At 34.3% G+C, this 19,301-nt stretch overlaps 1 long non-coding RNA gene across 1 annotated transcript in view; it reads right to left on the bottom strand.

Moving 5' to 3' along the window:
* The window catches only part of LOC116534819, a 99,823-nt gene that overhangs the window by 51,556 nt on the left and 28,966 nt on the right, over positions 1–19,301 (bottom strand). The gene's annotated exons all lie outside the window — the stretch shown is intronic.

The following is a 19,301-nucleotide window of genomic DNA, read 5'->3' as shown; positions in this document are numbered from 1 at the left end:
TCTCGGCTCACCGCAACCTCCGCCTCCTGGGTTCAGGCAATTCTCCTGCCTCAGCCTCCTGAGTAGCTGGGATTACAGGCACGCACCACCATGCCCAGCTAATTTTTTGTATTTTTAGTAGAGACGGGGTTTCACCATGTTGACCAGGATGGTCTCGATCTCTTGACCTCGTGATCCACCCGCCTCCGCCTCCCAAAGTGCTGGGATCACAGGCTTGAGCCACCGCGCCCGGCCCACACTTCATTTTTATTTGTTTAATATCTTATCTCACCAAATGAATGGTCATCTTGCAGAACGTAAGAACTAGGTCCTACTTTTATATATGTGCTTGCATCTCTACCTCCTTGTCCCCACCATAAAGACATGGAAGAATCTCATTTAAAAAAAAGAAAAAAAAAATGCTTGCCTATTGAAACAAAGAAATAACTGAACATTTTAAACACATTTTTACTTATAAATTAATTTCTCATGATTTTTATTCATTGGCTTTACTAATAATTCATTATGTATTATTCCATCTGACTTTTAAAGCACTTCTATTAGACAAATGTTCCAAATATGAGAAAACAAATATAAGTTAAATTAAACCTACAAAGCTAAAATTATCTATGAAATAATTAAAAGTTTGATGGTTCTGAAGATGATTACCAAAATAGGTATATCTCATAAATTTGAAGTTAAAAATGTGTGTGTGTGTGTGTGTGTGTGTGTGTGTGTGTGTGTGTGTAAACTTCTATGTTGATCAAGAAGTCAGAGGCAGGGAGGATAAGAGAATATGGTCTGGGAGTTGCAGCCCAGCAGATAATAATAACAGAAGGACAATTTAATCTTGTGTAATTTAAATCATCTAACCATTAAGAACCAGCTACATGCAAAGGAGTGTTTTGAGGAACTCCACTGAACAGGGTCCTTAGACACAAGGCACAGGAAAGTGCCTGTGAAAGTTCAAGATGGTTGGGAATGGAGGTTCATGCCTGTAATCCCAGCACTTTGGGAGGCTGATGTGGGTGGATCACTTGAGATCAGTCAGGAGGTTGAGACCAGCCTGGCCAACATGGTGAAACCTCGTCTCTACTAAAAATACAAAAATTAGCTGGGTGTGGTGGCACGTGCCTGTAATCCCTGCTACTCGGGAGGCTGAGGCTGAAGAATCTCTTAAATCCAGAAGGCAGAGGTTTCAGTGAGCCTAGATTGCACAATTGCACTCCAGCTTGGGCAGCAGAGGGAGACTCCATCTCAAAACAAACAAAGTTAAAGAAAATTCAGGCAAGCAGTCAAAATAAAATGAAAAAGATAACAGTAGATGGAGAGAAGACTTGTTCTGGGGACAGGAAGCAAGCATAAAAGGGAAATGTTTCAATCATACAGGCCAGAGTCTATTTTAAATAGACAATGCAAGAGGTTATAAATTCAAAAAGAAAGGGGGTCGGGAGGGGAGCAAAATATTATTTCGTAAGATAAATGGAAGCATTTGTTAATCAAATGAGTTTTCCAAATGTTGAGCCAAAGGTATCCGACAATTTAATTATATAATCCACTAATTAATTCGCATCATTAAAGCATTTATTCATTTACTGAGAGAAGCTCACCCTAGTGGTGGAAACAAACTATACTCTGATTATCCACCTATAATAATGTGTTTGTTAGGCATAGCTATAACATGCTCTAGGAACAGAGAAGGTGAGAGAATAATTCTTTTGGGGACTTACAGGACTTTTTCATAGACATATCAACTTCATCTTTGTATTCATAAATAGTCTACATTTCATCAGGCTGTGAGGATTCATGCTCAAAAGCCTATATGAAGGAGCCCAGGGTATTCCAGAACAGCACTGCCTTATAGAAATATGATGTAAGCTGTGTGTGTAACTTTTGTATTTTTTGTAGTTATATAAAGCAGAAAAACCACTGCCTTATAGAAATGTGATGTAAGCTGTGTGTGTAATTTTTGGATTTTTTGTAGTTATATAAAACAGAAAGAGAGCTAAAATTAATTTAATCATCTAACATGCAATCAACATAAAGCATTCTTAATGACTTTTTTACACCTTATTTTGGCTGAGGGGAGGGAGATGTTACAAAGTCTTTGAATCACAGGAAAAGATGGACTTGACTAGAAACACAGGAATATGGGTGGGGGTTGTAGTTAGACATATGGGTGGAAATGAAAAAGACAATTCCAGTTGAAATTAACATAAGGTTGTCAGATAAAATATAGGACACCCAGTTAAATTTGAATTTTAGATAAATGATTTTTGGGAGGTGTAAATATGTTCTGAATATTGTGTAATTATACTAAAAATATATTCGTTGGGTATCTGAAATCCTCAACACCGTAACACCAAAGTAAAATTATAAAAGCAGAGATCAAAAGTTTATACCAGGATGTTCATGAAGGTAATGTCTAAATCAGTTTATGTTCATTTTTACATTTAATTCTTAAAGCAGCATTATGTGATAGGTCCTTTGTATTATTCCTAATTTACAGGAGAAAACTGATCCTTAATTAGGTAATATGTCAAAGGTAGCATAGCTAGTAAATTACAGAATTAGAATTTGAACCCAAGCATGTTTTCTATCATTACAGTGCTCATGACAGAGCTGAATGATATTGGAAAAATGGGTTAGAAGTTCACAAAGTGCATAGTAGTCAATAATCTCTAAGATCACTTGTGTTCTAAAATTTGGAAATCTACTTCTGGCAAAAAAAAAAAAAAAAAAAAAAGTATTAAACTGTGGCTTAGATGTAACCAACTCTCCTGCCAAGAATAACTAGAAAATCTGGGTAAAATATGGAATCGGAGAGTTACATAGGCAGCCAAGGCTTAAGGGGCCAAGGTCTTGGAATGGGAAATGCATATAAAGTGAATTAACATTCTGCTCTGCATTTGCTCTGGAGACATTTGCTTCTTAGACTGAGAATCCAAGAGTAGCTGCGAAGATGCTGAGCAAAGCTTCAGGTAGTCCCATGGGGTCGAGAAAATAATATATTTCAGATCTGTCATTCTAGTCAAGATTGAGAAATCGGGATTCCAGAAGGACAAGAGTATAACATCTATACTGCCTTTTATTTCATAGCATGTACCTGTTTAATAGTGGTGGTAAGAAATTGATTAGAGCTTTTGGCTAGGGAGACAAGAATTAGAGTCCAGGGGTGATCAATGGGAAAGGAACTGAAAACAATGTAGACTTTTACGTAGGATCACTGTAAGGAGCTACACCCTAAAGGGAAGGCTAGCTTTAAAATGAACCAGCTCTCACAAAGACTAAAATTCACTGTCACATCAGCTCAGTCACACACCAGATTAAAGTAAAATATTTCTACTCTAACAGCCTTGAGAAGCAAAAATAAAAGTTTTCTAGGGAAATAAAACATTATTCTGAACCTTTGCTATATTTAATATAAAGTTTTTCTACAAAGTTTCATTTTAAAATATCAATGGCGATATGACCAAAAATAAAAGAGAGACAATAGAAATAGATGTATAGATGATCTAAGAACTACTCTTATGAATCACAGATGAAAAAAATTCTGTGATTAATACAATAAAAGTGTGTGACTAGATGTAAAATTTGAAAAGGAAAATGGAACATACATAAGGAAGCGTAAATTGAAAATAATGAGTTTAATAGTAGGTAGAACACTACTGATTAGGATTAGTTAACTGACATATAGTTTAGTAGAGCATGTCACACTGAAACACAGAGAGAAAAACCCATGGAAAATATTATAACAAGAACAAATTCATAGAGCATGAAAATATACATGTAACTGAAGTCCCAGGAGAAAATGAGAGGCAAATGTAATAGAGTAATATTTAAGACATGATTTGAAAACATTTTCAAAAACAATAAATAATTAAAAATAGATTTTAGAAGCACTGCCAATCTGAAAGATGATTATTTAAGATACAAATCATAGCAAAGCAGTTGAAATTCAAATATATATTAAAATCTTCCAGAGGAGGGAAACGACAGATCACCTTCAAAAGAGCAACAGTAAGGATAACTTCTCAACTCAAAAACTAAATTTAGAAGACGATATAATGATATTATTTGAAAATCTAAAATAATATAATTTAACCTAAAATTCTATAGCCAGCTGAAATATCACCCTTCAAAAATGAAAATGAAATAAAATTATTTTCAGTAAAAGAAGGACTTTTCAAACAGTAGACCTGAAAAATGATAGAAAAAATTCTTCAAGCAAAAGAAAAATTATCACAGATGGAAACATGAAAATACAAGAAGAATCGAGAACAAAAAGTTACAGTAAATCTAGATGAATATATACTATGTCTTATGTGTTTTAATATATATAAATTAAATTAAATGATCAAAGCCCACAAACGACAGGAGAAGATAAATTGCATTCATGTATTTTTAAAGTCTTTGTACTGTCCTGCAATTGGAAAATAATTCTAATTCTAATTTAAGGCATACTGTAGTATTTCAAATATACATGCTGCTGTTTTAAGATAGCTAACAAAAGAAGAAACTTTATAATAAAAATTTGTAAAGAAAGACAAAAGAATGATAAAAAGTAAATACAAGATTAATCAAAACACAAAAAGCAAGAAGTGGCCAAAAAGCAACATAGTACAGACAGGACAAATACAAAACTAATAATAAGACAGTAGACTTAAACAGAAACATGTAAGCAATTAATTAAATGCCAATGAACTAAATAATTCAAAATTAGAATTAAAAGTTATCAGACTGGATTGACAACAACCATAGGCTGTTTATAAGATCAACACTTTAAATGTAAAACAAAGACCCTAAAATCCCTGTCTGTAAGAAACCTGATATGACATCAATTAGAAATATTAATATAAAACTGACTAGACTTTAAGAAAAGATGTAATACTAGTATATTCATGGTTTAATAACCAGGAAAAGATAAATATTCTTACTTTGTATACCCTGATACACAGGTTAAAGATATATTTATATTTTAAATACATCTATATAATATACAATATAGGTATATATAATATAAATAAAATATCTGATATAGCTAATAAAGATATAATATAAATAAAATAGATATTTAATATTCATATTTATAATTATATTTATAATAGTCCATTATATTTATATAAATATGTATAAGAATATAAATATCTATTTTGTTTATATTATATATATAATACCTATATTATATATGTAGTATTCTATTATAGTTATATGTAAAATAAAAGCGATACAGACATAACATTTATGTATTTTTCTGTATATAGATGTTATATCAATATAATATGTAGGTACACAGATACTTATAGCTATATATTTATAGTCCTATAAATAAAAATATACATCTATAAATATATATATCTATAAATAAATATATATCTATATACATAAATATCTAATTGCATATCTAGATATAGATATATAAATATCTATATAGAAATTGATCAGAACTTTTGGCTAAAGGGACAAGAAATATCTGTAAGAATATCTATATGTATATCTAGATAGAGATCTATAAATATCTATATAGATATAGATCTATATATTTATATATATATGTAAAATATATATACAGTGTCAGAGTATACATCCCCATAAAATTTTGACACATCATTGTTCTAATTAAATGGCAGAATCACAGCAGCAAATTAGTAAAAATATAGAGGCACAAATGACATAATTCCTGAAATGGACCTAATCAAAATAGAGTTTTCCTTGTTTCCCAGTAATTTGAGAAAATAATATTCAGACTACTAAATAAAAGAAAAGAAGGTATAAATTACTAATAATCAGGCTGCAAAAGAGGCTATTGTTACAGATCCTGCAGTTACTAAAATGATAGAGGAAAACATTATTAAAAAGCCTACACCAATAAATCTGATAATTTACATAAAACATATATTATGTAGATATAGATATTTATATAGATATCAATATGTTTAAATATATAGATATATCAATGTCTATATGTAGATAACTATATATTTATAGGTATATTAATCAAATGGAGAAATAAAAGGACAAAGCTAATTTAACAGCATTGTGGAGGATTTTGACACATTGTTCTAATTGACTGGCAGAGTCACAGGAGCAAATCAGTGGAGACATACAGGACACATATAACATAATTCATGAAACGGACCTAATCAACATACATAGAACACTGCAACCAACAATTGCAGCCTCTCATTTTTTCAGTTGAACATAGAATAATCCTAAAAATTGACCATAATATTGACAAAACAAACAAAATTCATTTGATACACAAGGATAAAAATTTTATGGAGGCATATTCTCTTACAAGAGCAGGATTAAACAAAAGTAAAAAGGCACTGATATGATTTGGCTCTGTCCCCACCCAAATCTCTTGAATTGTAACTCCTACAATTCCCATGTGTCATGGGAGGGGCCAAGGAGGGGGTAATTGAATCACAGGGACAGGTTTTCCCATGTTATTCTCCTAATAGTGATTAAATCTCACAAGACCTAATGGTTTAAAAAATATAGGAGTTTCCCTGCACAAGCTCTCTCTCTTTGCCTGCTGCCATCCACGTAAGATGTGACTTCCTCCTCCTTGCCTTCTGCCATGATTGTGATGCCTCCCCAACTGGGTGGAACTATAGTTCATTAAACCTTTTCTTCCCAGTCCTGGGTATATCTTTATCAGCAGTGTGAAAATGAACTAATACAGGCAATTAATGAATTCTACAAATATTTGGTAACTTTTAAATATCATGTAGATATAGGAAAGAATCAAAATAAAAATTTTGAGATACTTTTAACTAAATAATATGTGATAATAATAAAATGCAACATATTAAGTTTGTGAGATACAAATAAAGTCATATCTGCAAGGGAAATGCTTATCCTTCAATATATATACTTGTAAGAAGAAAGGCTTTGGTCTCATTAATCAAAATATCCACCTCAAGAAATTAGAAAATGAATAACAAATCGAATCCAAAGAAAGTGAAAGGAATATGAGGCAAAAGCACAATTTCAAAACAAAACTCTAAAGCAATATGCAAAAGAAGATACCTAACAGATCTGTCATTAGTTCTTTGAAATCTAATACATTGAGAAAATAAAACTCAAACTATTAAATAAAAAGGAGAGAAAGGATAAATTACTAATATCAGGATGCAAAAGAGGCTCTGATTACAGATCCTGCAGTTACTAAAATGGTAACAGGAAAATACTGTTAAAATCTCTATGCCAGTATGTCTGGTAATTTACATAAAATAGATACGTTCCTAGAAAAATTACATATCAAAACTGAGAAAAGAAGAAATAAAAAATATAGATAGACCACATTTACTACTGAAATTAAATTGGTAATTTAAAATCTCCCCCAAAATAACCAATGTAAACTCAAACAGCTTTACTGGTGAATTCTTCTCAAGATTTAAGAAAGCGATATCATGAATCTTATACTTTTTAAAGACAATAGCAAAAGGAGAGTCCCTCCAATCTCATTTTATGAGATGCTATTTAACTCTCCAGAACATTAACAAATAAGAAAATTACACTTTGGTCTCGCTAAAATGGATGAAAAGGTCCTAAACAAATATTAGAAACAAATATCCAAAACTATTCTTAGAAATATTCAAAATTGAATTCAGGAATCTATAAAGAAAAATATATCACCATCAAAATGGGAATATAAGGTTAATTTAACTTTATAAACACACATCCATGTAATCTACCACATGAACAATGAGAGGAGATAAATTGTAATATCTTTTCAATAGATGCAGTGGCTTGAGTGGGAGGAGAAGAGGTTAGGAGAGGAAGGAGAAAGTAAGAGATGGAGAGAGACTGACAGACAATGTAAAGTAAATGAATAACATTCATTGCACATCTACAATTTGATTTTAAAAAACAAAAAATATGTTTTAGTAAATTGAGGAAGAAAGGTGTCTTAGAATACTTTATTAATAATAATACCATTTATTAAGTTAATAAATTATTAAGTTAATAAATGGTATTAAGAAAACAAACATTATTCTTTATATTGGAATATTAATGGCTTTTGCCAAATTAAATTGGGGAAAAGACAAAAAGGCTCAGAATCAACATTTTTATTCAACATTATTTTGGAGGTTCTATTCAGTGCAATTGACAACAGAAATGTAAAATTTTGAAAAAACAAAATAAAAATATGAAGTTTTGCAGATGGTATTGCTGTGTATACAGAACAATTTTTCAAATCTATAACCTATATGACTCCAGTGAATTCAGTAAAGTCAGTGGATACACAGCAAATGTGCAAAACTCAACTGCATTTCTCTATTTCAATAAGAAATCAGTTGAAACATTTTTAAGTACTATTTGGAGTATTAGTAAGAAATATGAAATGTCTATGAATACATTAACCAAAATATAGGCAAGACTGTGGCACATGAGTTTAGTCAATATTATAAGGATGTTAATTCTCTCTGCAGTCACTTGTTTAATGATAATCCTAACAAGTGTATTTACAGTAGTTTAATTTTTTTGAACACTTCTAAAGCTGATCCTAACATTTATATGGAAATGTCTATGGTCAAAAGTAGTTAAGGCAATCATGAAGGAGATTTCATGAATTTCATTTCCAGATAAAAATAAACAATAATTAAGATAATACTAGCTTAAGTGTATACAAAGAGACAAATGGAATAGAATAAGGAGTCCAGAAATATATTCCTAAATATATACGGTCAATTAATTTATAACAAAACTGACATTGCAATGTTGTGGGCAAAGCCTTGATATTCTTTTCAATGGGCGTTACTAGGTCAATTTGATATTCCTGTAGGAAAAATAAACCTTGACCCTGACTTGCACCATACACAAAAATTAACTCTGGTTAAATACAAACTTAATTATGAAAGTAAATAATCATAAAACTTCTTGAAAATATCGTAAAAAAAATCTTCAAATTCTTGAGGATGTACAAGGATTTCTTACATAAGATACACATCCCATTAATCATAACGAAGAGTTTGATAAACAAGGCTATATTAGAATTAATAAATTCAATTTATCAAAAGGCACCAATAAGAGAATTTTAAAACTACAGAGTGATTAAAAATATTAGCAACACACACACACACATATATACATAACAACTATTCTTGCATCCAGAACATATAACTCTCATTAACTGACAAGAAACAGATAATTTTTTAAAAGAGGAAATACTTAAATTGGCATTTCAGAAAGATGATGTCAAAATCACTAATAAAGGAATAGCCCCACCTCATTCATGTTAGAAAATTACAAATGCAAGCCGTAATGAGATATTATTTTATTCCCATGATAATATCTAATGTTAACAAGATGAGCAATACTTACTGTTGGCAAAAATAGTTTAATTATTTCAGATAATTTGGAAATAAGTGCCTTATCTATGGTAGCAGAATTACATCTACCATTATTGATTTAGTATTCAATAGAAATGCATGTATATGTGCACCACAAAACATTACCAATAATGTTAACAGCAGAAGATGTTTAAGTGCCAGAAACTGGAAACAATCCAATAGGTTAAGTCAATGGGATATCTATAAAAATAGATAAACCACTGCAATACTTAACATTGGTAATAAATTTTACAAACGTGTTGAGAAAAAGACCAATTCTGCACTAAAATACATAATCTATAGTCATCTTGATATAAAGTTCAAAAAAGACAAAATAACTGTATGGTGATAGGACAGTCATTGTCTGAGGGAGGTTAGTGACTGAAACTAGGCATGAAAGGGATTCCAGAGAATGAGCAATATTTTGTTTTCTTCTCTAGGTGTTGTTTACATGTGTCTGCTAACTTCATTAGCATTGAGCTAACTTTGTATTGAACTATCCAGTCATAATGTATGCACTTTTTAACATGCATTTGTACTACAATGAAGAAGCTATTTTAAAAACTGTGACTTTACTGCTGATTGGGTAAAGTATGGTTGAATTATGCAAACTGTAGGCATTTTTAAAGAAATTGATGTGTTCATTATTTCAAAGTTACTTCACTTGGACTTGATCTCAGATTTTGCATAGGAAAAAAGAGAAAAATGTGGCCCAGAGAAGTCTAGAGTTTCTGGTGTAGAAGTCACAGAGTGAAGGACCTGGTAAAGGTCTGAATAGGGAGATGATGGTTGCAATGTACTATATAAAGTCTTACGTGTTATCGCAGGATCTTCAAATGAAACATACACATGAGTCAGGATACAAAGAAAAGTTGGTATCATTACAAGGGAGAAGTTAAGTGAACAGACATGGAGGAGATTGATAACTCAGTCTTTTCTAGGCTCAGTCTTTTCTAGTGAATGTAATCATTGTCTGTCCATAGCATTTATTACTTTCGTCACTCATTTGACAATTGATTGTGTGTAAATTGTCTTATTTTGTCACTTATTTCAAAATATATTAGGTTGAAGGGTATGAAATTGCCAATATTCAATCTTTTTTTTAACATACAAAAATGGCAGTTCCATATGGTCCAACTTAATGTGTGTGCCCTAGTAAGATTCACTTCCATCAGCATTTGTCTATGGGCCGGTGTGTCTGTAAACTCTCTGGGTCTCACTCATTTTATTCTCCAATGGGCATTCTCAGATCTGTCACAATGATGACATGAATCTTTCATGTGGAAGTGCTTTGTAAACTCTAACATACATAATGCTCAAGTTGTTAAAGTGAAGACTAATATAAACTATGGCTAGAGAAATCTTGCAAAGGAAAGCATTCATGGATTTCAGTGGATCAGTGGATTTCATGGAATGCATGAAGTGGATCTACCTGGAATCTCTGTAACTAAAGGGAGCAAAGGGCACTTGATAATGTGTAAGCCAGTAAAAATTATAGAGAAAAGGTAGAAAAAAATGGGTATGTGCTTTTCTGATTTGACATTGTGGACGTTTTGAACATGTAAGATCTCATGATGTTACAGTTTTTCAAAAGTTGTTCATGGACTTTCTTTCTTTGATATATCCATGGATAAAATCAGTAGCCTGGCATCCGAGTTCTTTTACAACTAAGCCTTAGTTTTCATTTCCAGTCTGTTTATGTCCACTCACCTTCTCAAGTAGCTACTATGTGTTAAATTCTATGGTAAATTAATGAAAATACAGTAGTGCTCAAACGTTACAGTGCCTCTATCATCTTAAAACATCCAATGTAACAGACAACGCAAGCAATTCCAATACAGTGAATAAAGGCTAAGGGAATGAGACTGAGATTTTTGAGTACCTAGCTCAATTCACGGAAGTGAAGACTGCTTCCCAGGATAATTCATATCCAAGTTTAGAGCTGGCAATTCAATGGGTGTAGGCAGGGATAGGCAAAGGCCTGAAGAGGGAGCATGGAATACTCAAGCGTGGGGGGCGTAGGGCAGATTGTAAATTTAGAAAGAAGCACAAAGTGGAATGGAAACATGAGTTGGTAGGAAAGAAACACAGCTGTCTTTTGGGCCACACTGAGGAGCTTGGACTTCATCCTAAAGGAAATGTCACTGAAATGACTGAAGAAATGAAGCATCAAAATGACATAAAAGTTCACATTTCAGCAAGGAAACTTTGGCTGACTGTGGCACAAGACCAGAGGAAAACAGTTCCTGGTAGGACAGAGGGCGGGTAGTACAGGAAAGAGATTGTTGTTGCAATACACAGATACAAAATGTAGGATTGACCCAGCATAGTGAGAATGGGAATGGAGGTAAGTTCTTCATTTCTTTCAAAGACATAGAATCAACAGGGGGGCATGAGTCATTTTCTATGGAAGGAGAGTGGCTCATCAAACAGGATTCCCAGGTTTCTACTCTGTGCAATGAAGTTTGCTTGTATCCATCTCTAAGACTGACTACCTAAAAGAATAGTGGAATCTGCATGTGTTGCAGAAGAGAGAATGGAGATAATGATTTAGTTTAGAATATTAAGTTTGAAGAACTTACCTGTTCATCAGGAAGAGAGATTCAAGAAACTGAGCAAATCCAGAGCTTGAGAAATATTTGAGGTTGGAGGCTTGAATGGGAATAGAAGCCATGAAAATAGATGAGATTGCCCAGAACAGAGAGCAGAGGGAGTCCAGCTGAATGTTTAGAGCAGTCATTCTGGCATTTGAGGGATGCCAAAAGAAAAGGCGGGTGGAGGTCACAAATTTCAGGAGAAAGAGCCAGAAAAATGAAGACAGCATTTTCAAGGGAAGACTACAAGGCCATGTTTCTAGAATGTGGAAACACTTTCAGATGTTGCTAAGAGATTTGCATTGATAAAACTGAGAAGCGCCATTAGATTTGCACTGTGGTAGGCACTGGTAACCTTAGAAAAGGCAGCCTGAAAATCTCACAAATCACCGCTAAAGAACTTACTCATGTAACCAAACACCACCTGTTCCCCAATAACCCACGGAAAGAAAAAAACCAAAAGAAAAGGCAATATTGGTGCAGAGGACAGCAGCTGAAGATGCTAGCAGAAGATGGAGGGGGGGCTGGGAAAATTTTATATTTATGTTGAAACACTTGAGCATATTTAAATGTCAATGAAAAGTGTGAATGCAGAAAGGAAGACTGAGCATAAAGGAAAGAGAAGGCATTTGTCAAGAGAATGAAGTTCCTGAAAAAGCGTCAGGGGATAGAATTGAGAGCACAAGTGTAGAGATTGGTTTTAAAAAGGAAGAAAGCTTCCCATCTGTTTTAAGAGGAGGTTCAGAGAACAGGGTGTGTGCAAGTGCAACTAATGAGGTATTTTTGATGAGTGAGGCTTGAAGACCCTTCTGTCTTATTGCTTGTATCCTCTTTGAGTTAGGAAATGAAGAAAACCACCAAAAGCAAAGTCAAAGATGGCATCTGTGTTGTAAAGTATTTAATCTTAGACCCCAAAGAGGTCTGACATTTGCTCTTGGCCTTGGTTGGTAGTCTTTAAACCTTTGGAATCTCATGCCTGGCAGAAATGTCTTTGTTTGCCTGGGTCCTTGACCCACATTAGATAGTCTAACAATATGATTTAGAGTAGGGGGTGGCAATGCCAGAGACACTGAAAATGTGAGTTAGGGTGGTGGGTTCTTATGGTCATATGGTGTTAGTCTATCTTGTAGACTGATATCCAACACATGAACAGTGGAACAATCAGTCACACTAACATGATAGAGGCCTGATAAAAATTCTGGATTTGAGGCTAAGGTGAGCTTCCTTTGTTGGCAATATCTGTGTGTATTGCCACACATCGCTGCTGGAAAATTACCACATCTTAATTCCATGGAGAGAGAACAGTGGAAGCTCTGTGTTTGTTTTTTTCCCAGTTCATGCCCTATGCAATTCTTCTTTTGGCTGATTGCAATTTGTATCCTTTCCCCATGAGAACCATAACCATGAGTGTTAGTTTCTGTGAGATCTGTGAGTCCCTGGAGTGAATTACTGAAGCTTGGGATTTCTTGGGACCTCCTTGAACTTGGACTTGGTGTCAGAATTGAGACTGGCCGTGTGTGGACTGTGCTTCCTCGGCCTGTAGAGTTGGCTAAAACTCTTGCAGCATCCTTGAGCTTAGGAGAATAGAGATGATGTGAAATAACTTCTGTCGAGAATGTGAGCGTGAACTGCACAGAAAAATAGAAGAGGGTTGTTGGGCAGGCAGCACCGAGGGTCTGGTCACAGAGTGGGTGGGAGGAGGTAGCTGGGGGACATGTCTCTGCAGCACCAGTGCAGACCTCTGCTCCTGTCTCTAGTGGATTCCACCTGTCTACCCATTAACAGGTCCTTGGTATCCTGACCATTTCCCACACTTAGTATCCAGTCATCCGTGCATCACTTTATCCCACTATTTCCCTTCAACTAATTTATTTGAAGACAGCCATAACACAAAGTGATTTCTATTCCCTAAAAACGAGAACTCTAAAATGGTTTCTTTTTACAGCCATCATATCAGATTTTAAAAGTTTAAATTATAATATTTTTCCTCTTATTTCAGTCTAGGCATGAAAGCCTTTACCGCATATTTTACCCGAACCTCTGCTGATGGGACTCTCTGGGACACTGTACGGATATTTACCAGTTTGCAATAGGCTCACTGACTTTCCTCCTACTTTGAAAGTGTGCACTGTTACACAAAAGCATTAGAGCATTTATATACTTTATTTCCCCCTACTATTTGTTCCAGAACATCTGTGTCTTTCCCCACACCCTCAAACTAAGTATTTGCATTACAGAAATACTGTCTTTGCTGCAGTAACTAGTGAAGGAGTATAGGAAATTTTAGGGCATTAAAATGGTAATTATTTTTTAGCTCTAGGTTATGATTTCCAAGTCATCTTAGGGTTGCTGTTTTCCATGTGCAGAAGTAACAATTCCTTAAAGTTAAGAAGTATTGGGACTCAAGTCAGGAACAAAGGAACAGGCTGTACTGTTGGCTTATAAAGAACATTTACTGGAATGCGTACTTCAATGTACAAGTATGCAGAACCACTACAGATAGACAGCTGTGTGTCTAAACATTTGTGACAAACAGAGCTCAGATGGGAATGTATTTCTTTAAGGAGAAAAAGGCATCAACATACATTCATCACTTGGGCTTGAGAACAATACAAGCTTACAATATAGGTTGAGCAAAAGAGAGTCAGCTTGCGAAAAATGATGAGTTTTTTTCTGTCTATAAAATGCTTTCTGCAGTTGTCAGCATAGCTTTCTTGCTGCCTTATAATCTTGCAGCCAGTACAACTTTTTGATCATGAAAAAGACTCAGACGACTTTATAGCCAACTTAGTGTTGGACCCAAGATAGATCCTTATTCTGTGAAATCTCATTGTGAACCCTACAGACTAAGGCAGTAAGGAGGTTTGGAGACTGAATGAAAGTCAAATGTAGTAACAATGAGAGACAAATGAAGAGAAATATCGAAATGTACTATATCAGAATTCTTGGGATAACTTTATAAAGCAAAGTGATTCAATAAAAAAAATTATGAGACTAGACAAATCCCCACTGGGTGAGTATTTATTTAATGAATATCTACATGAATACAAACACAGATGGGATACCATGAGGCAGAGACAGCATATCAGAGGGTCGTAATTTTAAAACTAGAAAACTTTCCCCCCAATGTCAATACATTACATTATGTTAGAAATTGTGGTTTGCCTTAAAATTAACAATAAAAACTCTAAAAGAGAACCCTTCCTCTGCCTAGAATGTCTACTACTAGATTTCCTTTCCTATTGAAACACTACATGTAATTAAGATCCAGTTCAATGCTTTGATGAATCCATATTTAAGGTGAAGTTGTTATATTGGTCAATCTATATTCCCCTAAAATTATTAAGAAATTGGTTACTTCTTAAAAGTAGGCCATGTCTTATTTGTCATTTCTCCCATCTTAGCTTAGCTGTCAGAAAGATAGCCCTAGATATTGAGGGAACGTTGAATATTGAATGGAAGACACACATTACAATTTAATAATTGAGTCTATCCTATGTAATTTGAGCATATAAAATTGTGAACGCTTTGTGATATAAAAAATATATTAAGTTATATAGCCAAAGTACCTATGTGGAATATCTCCTTTCACATACTAAAAATATAAAGATTTCATCCTTGTAATATAAAAAGTTATCTCAGATACATAATAATAAGTCCAAGCATCTCAATATAAAAATTTACATCATACATGTATTAGTCCGTTTTCATGCTGCTGATAAAGAGATACAAAAGACTGGGCAATTTACGGAAGAAAGAGGCTTATTTGACTGATAGTTCTACGTGGCTGGGGAGGCCTCATAATCATGGAGGAAGGTGGCAGACAAGAGAAGAGAGCTTCTGCAGGGAAACTCCCCTTTTTAAAACCATCAGATCAGATCTCATGAAACTTCTTCACTATCATGAGAATAGTACATGAAGGACCTTCCCCCATGATTCAGTTACCTCCTGCTGTGTTCCTTTGACAACATTTGGGAATTCAAGATGAGATTTGATTGGTGATAGAGCCAAACTATATCATTCCACCCTTGGCCCCTCCCAAATCTCATGTTCTCGTATTTCAAAACCAGTCATGCCTTCCCAACAGTCCCTCAAAGTCTTAACTCATTTCAGCATTAACGCAGAGGTCCACAGTCCAAAGCCTCATCTGAGATAAGCCAAGTCCCTTCTGCCTATGAGCCTGTAAAATCAAAAGCAAGTTAGTTACTTTCTAGATACAATGGGGGTGCAAGCATCAGGTAAATACAGCCATTCCAACTGTGAAAAATTGGCCAAAACAAGGGGCCTACAGGTCCCATGCAAGTCTGAAATCTAGAGGGGCAGTCCAATCTTAAAGCTCCAAAATGATCTCCTTTGAGTTCAATTCTCACATCCAGGTCACACGGATGTAAAAGGGGGACTCCCACGGCCTTGGGCAGTACTTCCCCTGTGGCTTTGCAGGGCATAACCTCTCTCCTGGCTACTTTTACTGTCTGACATTGTCTGTGGCATTTCCAGGTGCATGGTGCAAGCTGTCCGTGGATCGACCATTTTGGAGTCTGGACAATGGTGGCCCTCTTCTCACAGCTCCACTAGGTGGTTGTCCAGGAGGGACTTTGTGTGGACATTTCCCTTCTGTGCTGCCCTAGCGGAGGTTCTCCATGAGGGCCCTGTCCCTGCAGTAACCTTGTGTCTGGGCATCCAGGTGTTTCCATACCTCCTGTGAAATCTAGGTGAAGGTCCCCAAATTTCAATTCTTCTGCAGCCTGTGGAAGCTGCCAGCGCTTGGGGCTTCCACCCTCTGAAGCAACAGTCTGAGCTTTACCTTGGCCACCTTTAGCCATGGCTGGAGCCACTGGAGCGCACTGTACTAAGTCCCTAGGCTGCAAAGAACAGGGGGGCCTTGGGCCTGGCCCTGTTGATAAAGGCATACCCAAGTCTCAGCAATTTACAAAACAAAGAGGTTTATTGGACTTACAGTTTCACATGGCTGGGGAGGCCGCACAGAAGGCAAAAGCACTCCTAACATGATGCCAGACAAGAAAAGAGAGCTTGTGGAGGGAAACTCCCATTTTTAAAATAATCAGATCAGATATCATGGGACTTACTCAGAATATCATGAGAGCAATGAGAAAATAAGTTTATTCATGAAGATATTATTGTAATTAGGTACTGAATCATAGGGAAATAGTCAAATAAATTATGGTACTTCCATATGGTGGGATATAAGGTAGCTATTTATTTATAACACAGGAAATTTTTAGATTATTATGTTAAATTAAAAAGTCAGGCAACAAAATTGTGTATATTTCATCATCTCAACTATAAGTGTTTTTTAAAGAAAGAGCAAAAATAATGCTATAAAATTTTTAGTGATTTAAAAAATTTTTTAAATTTATATAATTATAGATAAATGCTCTAGAACTTTAGTTGGCATTTTCTTCAAGTTCATGTGTATGTAAATTATATGTATATATAACACATATATCATTTTCTACTGTTTCTATATAAACCTTCCATGAAAATCTAGTCAATTCCCTTCATTTTCTAGATTAAGAGAGAAGTTTGCAGTCTTGTATTCAAGGGATCTTCTTTGTATGCCTCCACCAACTTTTCCCATTTATTTAATTATTTTTAATTTAATTGACATACAATATTGAGTTGATGCAATGGTAATTGTGGGTTTTGCCATTACTTTTGATGACAAAACCACAATTACTTTTGCACCAATCTAATAACTAAATTAATTAAATTGTGTCATAACATATTATGGGGTACAAGGTGATGTTTTGATATGTGTATACATTATTTAATGCTCAGATCAGAGTGGTTAGTATATCCATCATCTTTAACGTTTATCATTTCTTTGTAGTCTGAACATTCGAAATCAATCTTCCAGTTATTTTGAAATACACAATACATTACTAATCGTAGTCACCCTACCATGGACTGTAGGTCACCAGACCTACTGTGCAATAGGTCACCAGCACTTATTCCTCATATATAATGGTAACTTTGTACACATTGATCAATCTGTCCCCATTCCCCCTACCCTTTCCCGTCTCTGGTAATCACTGTTCTAGTCTCTGTTTCTATGAGATAAAATTTAGATTACATATATGAATTAGATCATGTAATGTTTGTCCTTTTGTGTCTGACTGATTTCAATTAACATATGTCTTCCAGGTTCATTCATGTTGTCATAAATAATGAAATTTCATCCTTTTTCATAACTGAATAATACTCCATTGTGCATATATATGCTGCATCTTCTTTATCCATTCATGTGTAGATGGACACATAGGTTGATTTTGTATCTTGGCTAGTGAATGATGCTGCAATAAACATGGGGATGCATGTGTCTCTCCTACATACTATTTTTGTTTTCTTTGGGTAAATACCCAGTAGTAGGATTCCTGGATCATATAGCAGTTCTATTTTTAATTTTTTTGAGGAATATCCATATCATTCACTTTTGAGGAATATCCATAATGGCTTTACTAATTTACATTCCCACAATAGTGTATAAATATTCCCTTTTCCTCATATTCTAACTAACATTTTTTATCTTTAGACTTTTTATAATAGCCATTTTAACTGAAGTAGGGTGATATCACATTGTGGTTTTGATTTTCATTTTCCTAATGATAAGTGATTTTGAGTATTTTTTATATACCTGTTAGCCATTTGTATATCTTCTTTTAAAAAATGTCTATTTGGGTCTTCTGGCCATTTTACAACCAGATTATTTGTATTTTTGTTATTGAGTTGCTTGAGTTACTTATATATTCTGAGTATTAACACCTTGTTAGATGTACAGTTCACAAATATTTTCTTTCATTCTATAGATTGTCTCTTCTCTCTGTTAATTCTTTCCTTTGCTTTGAAGACGTTTTTAGTTTGATGTAATCATATTTGTTTATTTGTGCTTTTTTTGCTGGCCCATGAAGAACATTTTTTCTTCTGTTTCTTTCAGTAGTTTTATAATTTTGGGTCTTACATTTAAGTCTTTAATTCATTTTGAGTTGATTTTTATGTATGGTAAAAGATGAGGATGCAGTTTTATGTTACTTCATGTAGATATCCAGTTTTCCCAGAATCATTTATTGAAGATACTGTTCTTTCTCCAATGTGTGTTCCTGGTAGCTTTGTTGACTCAGTTGGCTGTAGACATATGGATTTATTTCTGGGCTCTAGTCTGTTCCATTCATCTTTTTGTGTGTTTTTGTGCCAATGCCATGCTATTTTGGTTACTATAGCTTTGTAATATGTTTTCCAGTTTATTTTGTAATAGTCCTCTGGATTCAAACCTCATTTGTTTAACTAGTTCTACAGCTAAGTAATCATATGGTTTTAGGTGAATGAATTAACTTCTCTGTTCTTTAGGTTTATTTATAAAATGGTTATA

This window comes from Sapajus apella, unplaced genomic scaffold, assembly GCF_009761245.1.
Source record: "Sapajus apella isolate SASKATOON/1434 unplaced genomic scaffold, GSC_monkey_1.0 scaffold89, whole genome shotgun sequence".
Taxonomy (NCBI): Eukaryota; Metazoa; Chordata; class Mammalia; order Primates; family Cebidae; genus Sapajus; species Sapajus apella.
Note: the sequence above shows the minus strand (reverse complement) of the source record. Positions and strands in the feature narration are given on the sequence as shown.